This window comes from Salvelinus namaycush, chromosome 31 (genome assembly GCF_016432855.1).
Source record: "Salvelinus namaycush isolate Seneca chromosome 31, SaNama_1.0, whole genome shotgun sequence".
NCBI lineage: Eukaryota > Metazoa > Chordata > Actinopteri > Salmoniformes > Salmonidae > Salvelinus > Salvelinus namaycush.
In genome coordinates, this window is record NC_052337.1 from 8,466,050 (window position 1) to 8,471,771 (window position 5,722).

Consider the following 5,722-nt stretch of genomic DNA (forward strand, 5'->3'; position numbering starts at 1 on the left):
GGTTCTTCCTGATACCAAAAAGGGTTCTTCAAAGGGTTATCCTATGGGGACAGATGAAGAACCCTTTTGGGTTCTAGATAGCACCTTTTTTTTCAAACAATGTATAAGAGGGAGATGATGTAATCCAAGCGGGCATGTCATTATGAGCTTCACCTGAGTTCTGATTCCTTCAGTATGCCAACTAGCCATTTAAAGGTTAACTAACATATATTCAAGCGTGTCTGTCTACTGTAGCAATGCTATGTAATGGATGCTGAATGACAGTGTTGGAACCTAAATGTGAAAGTTTGAGTGATTCTGTGCTGGTAATTGGTATGTCGGTGTCCAAAGAGAAGAGAAGTAAATGTTTCCCCCTTTTTTTTTTTTATATATATATTTTTTGGTATTCCTTTGTTTTTGCCAATTCTGTAAAGAAGTGAAACCTCCATTTCCATTTACATTTAAGTCATTTAGCAGACGCTCTTATCCAGAGCAAGTGTGTTTGTTTTTGCAGAGGTGCAATGAAAACCTTTCTGACTGTCTATCTGTGCTCAGACACCTTAGAGTTTATTATTATTATTATAGGCTGCCAATGGGTTGCTGAAGCGTTGTAACTTAGTTATGACAGTTGACTATACAGTGAGGGTCCCTGTGGTACATTCCAGCGGTCTGTGATTCTTTTCTGAATTCCTGATTTGTGTGTCTACGTTGGGTTGTGTACGCACACTTGCGTGTAAGTTTCATTTTCACTGGTAAATGGTTGAACATAAAGATGTTGCTGTGGTGGGATTGATTGCATAGATAATGACTCGCCTCATATCTTTTTCCCAAAACAATAATAGGAGTTAATCAACTGCTGTTTTTCAATGACGAGAGAGAGTGTATCATAGTGATGGGGATCTTTTGATGCTCTTTGACTTCCGTGGTTGATCCACACTCAGATGATTGTCTGGGATTGTCTGGAAAACAGATGTAATTATAAATGATTATATGATTAAAAGCCTGCTCTATCTTGTGCTTGGTGTGTAATCATATTTGAACACTGGTTTTCACACAAAGGCACAGCACAGTGTTGAATTAGAACCAGGAGTTTGGTTTACACTGGCAGGGGCGTGGCCAGAAAACAACACAATTATTGCTTGCTGACATCCATTTAACAAATATTCTCATTCTGAACCATGACACAACAATATGATCAATATGTCTCACTTTGATGTATTGATGACTACTTACCTATCCCACTGCCACACCCCGTAGGATACACTGATTAGTGGTTTAGTGTCTGCTTATAACGATTCTGCTCACACTGTGCCATCTTTCCAAACACTTATAAGGGAAGAGTTATGATTTTTAATCTCAGTATTAAAATATCATTTTTAATGTTGGAATGGTGGCCAGATCAAAAGGTAATCTAGAAGACCAGACGCTTCCCATTGATTAATCTTTTAGGGATGTTTAGGGGCCACTGACCCCCTACTGCATGCTGGGTAAATTCATGTAATTGGACACACCCTCTTCTTGCTTTGGTGACCCCCATGTATTGTCAGTGTGAGTGAAGGAGAGAGAACAGTGTCGTCTCACTGTGTGAGACTGTGATGTCATAGTCTTTGTCCCCTACGCCTGGCTCTGCTTTGACTGTATCAAGCTAACCCAGACAGAGTGAGGACTAAGGGCAGAGAGAAAGGAACAGAAGGAGGAGAGGAGATAGGGGGAGGTGAAAGGATAGAGCACACTGATCATCCTTTGCAGATAGGAGCAGTTAAGCAACATACAAGGTGAGTGAGACAAGTAATGTGTACCTCTCTGTCTCTCTCCCCCTCCTTCTCTCCCTCAATCCCTCTGTTTTTAAAGGCGCTGTGTTATCAACCCCCCCCCCCCTCTCTTTGACGCACCCAAACAAGACTGCTGCTGCTGGATCGCTCCACTGTTTCAAAACATTGTCATGTGTGCCTCTGACAGCAGCATCTGACTACTGCATGTGTGACTGTTCAGCAGCAGCTGTCTGATTTGAGAGTTAAAGACTGATATGTTCCTGTACAGACAGTGTTTTGCCACCACAATCTGGGTGTGCTGTGTATCTGACTGTAGACAGGCATATTTCCTACAGTGTGTTTATAATAGATGTTACTTCATTTTCTGACACTCAGTAAAGGCAGAGTCTCAGCTTTCCAGATATTGACTTCATCTTTCCGGAGAAACCAAGCCTCATTAAATAGCAATATTACGTGCATGACTTTAAGCCTTTGCCTGTGCTATAACTGAATAAGAACATGGAGCTTATGACAGGGATGTTGTGCTGGCTACTGTACACGTAGCTGTGATGGAACGGGGTGGGGCTGTCCCGTCCTCGCCCCAGCGACTGACATCATTGGCTAATTTGGATGTCTTTGGTCTTTGCTAGTGGCCTTTGCACGATGCACAAAGGCTGCTCATGATGTCGTCATCTAGACAGGTTCATGTCTACTGCCAGTACAGCACAATGCTCTTATCTGGTTACATTGACTTGTTTAATTATTAGTTCTAATAGATGACATGGAAATACAAATCATGTATTTTCATATTCTTATGTAAGATAAAATGTATGTCACACAAAGTAGGATGTCCTGCAACTCATGGCTTTAGGGTAATGTATGTTTCAGGGTAATGTTCATAATGGATATCATATCTACCATGACAACTATATCTATAGCAAAATAATGTATGGTGGAAATAAGGGTAGGCTTCTCTGATTAGTATTACTGGCATGGATCAGTTTGACCTCGGGGTGGGTATGTCTGTGTCTGAGACTGTATAAATGAGGAAATAGGGAAGATTTATTAGACGGATAACAGAGAGAATAAAAAAACAAAGACTGTTGGTTTGCATCTACTCCTCTGTGTGTCTACCACAGCACAGTCTGTATTAGATAGCCTTGTAGCGTCAGTGAGTAACTGGAAAGATTGGGAGAGAGACAGAGATGACTCATTAACCCCTCGTTATCCTCTCTCTTTCTCTCTTTCTTTTTTCTCAGGCTCAAATACATCCCCAGCTTCAGCTTTCACTGACCTGAGGATCCCACATCGACATCAACTCTTCCATGACCAAAGACTGACCAGCACCACATTTGGAAATAGAACACTTGTCAGAGCCATAGTAAACCATACTGCCGATAACCCATTTATTTGTCACATGCGCCGAATACAACAAGTGTAGACCTTACCGTGAAATGCTTACTTACAAGCCCTTAATCAACAGTGCAGTTCAAGAAGAGTTAAGAAAATATTTATCAAATAAACTAATGTAAAAAGTTTATCAAATTAACTAATGTAAAAAGTAACACAAAATAACAATAACAAGGCTCTATACAGGGGGTACTGGCACCAATTCAGTGTGCAGGGGTACAGGTTAGTTGAGGTAATTTGTACATGTAGGTAGGGGTGAAGTGACTATGCTTTGATAATAAACAGCGAGTAGTAGCAGTGTCCAACACTTCCCCTCCTTACTGTCACTAGAGAAGGACTTTCTAGATCAGATTAATATCTGATATCTCTAGTGCAGAATTAAGAATCACTGAAGCATAAGCTACCCTATATATTGTCCTCTGTCTAGGGGCTGAGCTAGGCTTCTCATCACAGTCCATCTTGGAACAGATGGAGCTGATGTAAATATTGACATTGTGTGGCTGCCTGTCCTCATCTGATCTGTACTAAAAGAGAGAGAAGAGAAAGTTCTGGGAGCTCATCCTTAACCCTTTGACTCCTCAACTGGCGGTGACTTCAGAGCTGCCCTAGGGGCAGTTGGATGTGAGGCAGCTGTCCGCTGCAGTCGACATACAACCAACTTTCTCTTCTTTTATGCCCTCTGTTTGTTCTCTTTTTGTAGCTACACGTCTTTCTCTCTCGTCAAAGGGTTCAGATAGGAGTGCTGGCATAAACACATTCCCGAGGGAAGACACACGCTCGCTCTCTCACTGGAGGCCTGAGTCCACGCTCGCTCTCTCACTGGAGGCCTGAGTCCACGCTCGCTCTCTCACTGGAGGCCTGAGTCAGATTATGCCACTGTGCAAGAAGTGTGCGTGTCAGTGACTCTGTCATGTCTGTCTGTGAATAAGTGTGAGTGACATCACGTATCTAATGGTTACCTGTGTCTGTCTGTGTGAATGAGTGACATAACGTGTGTGTGTGTGTGTGTGTGTGTGTGTGTGTGTGTGTGTGTGTGTGTGTGTGTGTGTGTGTGTGTGTGTGTGTGTGTGTGTGTGTGTGTATCAGCATCTAACCTCCACTGTGTGTCAAGTCCACCGTTTGTGTGTCAAGTCCACTGTGTTTGTCTCTCTCCATAAAGCCACCATGGGCTGTGCCATGTGTTCCCAGTTGATTGACATGTGGAGCGTGTCGGTGAGGAGAACCAGCCGCAGGGCCATGGAACAGACTACCCTCCCCAAGGCGCTCCAGGGGGGCTACCACAGAGTCACCAGCCTCCACTACATGTCCTCCTTCTCCGATGCAGAGGACTGCTGCGATGACAACAACAGTCACAACAGCACCACCGGCAGCTCCTTCACCATGGACTGGCAAGAGACGGATGACTGACACTTGGGCGGCAGGTAGCCTAGGGGTTAGAGAGGCGGGCCAGAAACCAGACGGTTGCTAGTTCAAATGTGCCCTTGAGCAAAGCACTTAACCCCCAAATCTGCTCCATGGTTACTGCACTGTGGCTGACCCTGGCTTCCAACCCCTCAGGCATGTATGTGGGGGGTTGGGTTAAAAGCAAAAGACGAATTTGTGTAATCTGCGAAAAAAATTGACAATACGTAAACCCAACATAAATACGTTGGCTAATTCTCTGTGTGTATGTGAGTGATTAAAATGTCCATTATTGATCAACATTGTATTCATTCTACAGTATTTATTTCTCATCTGAATTATTTTGTTTGTTTATGTATTTTTTTCTATAGGGGGAATAAGAAAGCCTTTCTCAGAACTCTCAAAACATCCCACAATGATGTGGCCTTATTGTCAAGACTCACACTCACCGTGTCAATACAGACAGGAGTTTTTCTGACTACGGACCTGAGACCAGGAAAATATAGCCTATAACCAGAGTTGTAGAGAAACATGTAATCAATTACAAAGAACTGTAATCAGTTACGTTACCAGCAGAACATTGACAGGTAACTAGTAAGTCGTGGATTACATTTAGAAAGTTACCTTCCCAACCCTGCCTATAACTAGCACCTGGACTTTTTCCAGGTCAGTTCAAGTGAAACACTCTGGGCCCTAATCAGTCTACAATAAATCTAACATTGAAATGCTGTCAGTGTCTTATTACAGCTTACTTACACAGTCCTGTCTAAGATTTTATATTAAGGCTCTTCCAGTGTGTCAGTCTGAACACACTGCTTAGGAATGCCTTGACGTTGGTCTGTTAAAATGTGGGTGAGGGGAAAAGCTTTTGTATATTATACAACACCAGCCCCTATTTTGGCAAAGATGTGTACAGACGCTGTGCAGCTACGCACATAACTCTGTCCTGTAGCCTGGTTAAACTACTAATAACAAGGCTAGAGATTCAGAGCCAGAGAAAAAAGAGAAACAACTCTCCTTTCATGGATAGGAACATTTTGTTCTCATAAAAGAATGATGAAGCCAACAGTAACACCATGAACATAATCCAGTAGTTGTGCCTTGACCACTAATGTCTGTATGGTGTGGCTCAGTTGGTAAGAGCTTGGTGATAGCAAGGCCAAGGTTATGGGTTCAATTCC

The 5,722-nt window shown here is 42.8% G+C and overlaps 1 long non-coding RNA gene across 1 annotated transcript; it reads left to right on the forward strand.

Moving 5' to 3' along the window:
* The first annotated feature begins 1,517 nt into the window (after positions 1-1,517).
* On the forward strand, positions 1,518-5,233 carry LOC120026287. Its single transcript, XR_005473072.1, has 3 exons — positions 1,518-1,754; positions 2,990-4,070; positions 4,300-5,233. It is a non-coding gene; the product is annotated as an uncharacterized LOC120026287 (long non-coding RNA).
* Positions 5,234-5,722: the final 489 nt, after the last annotated feature.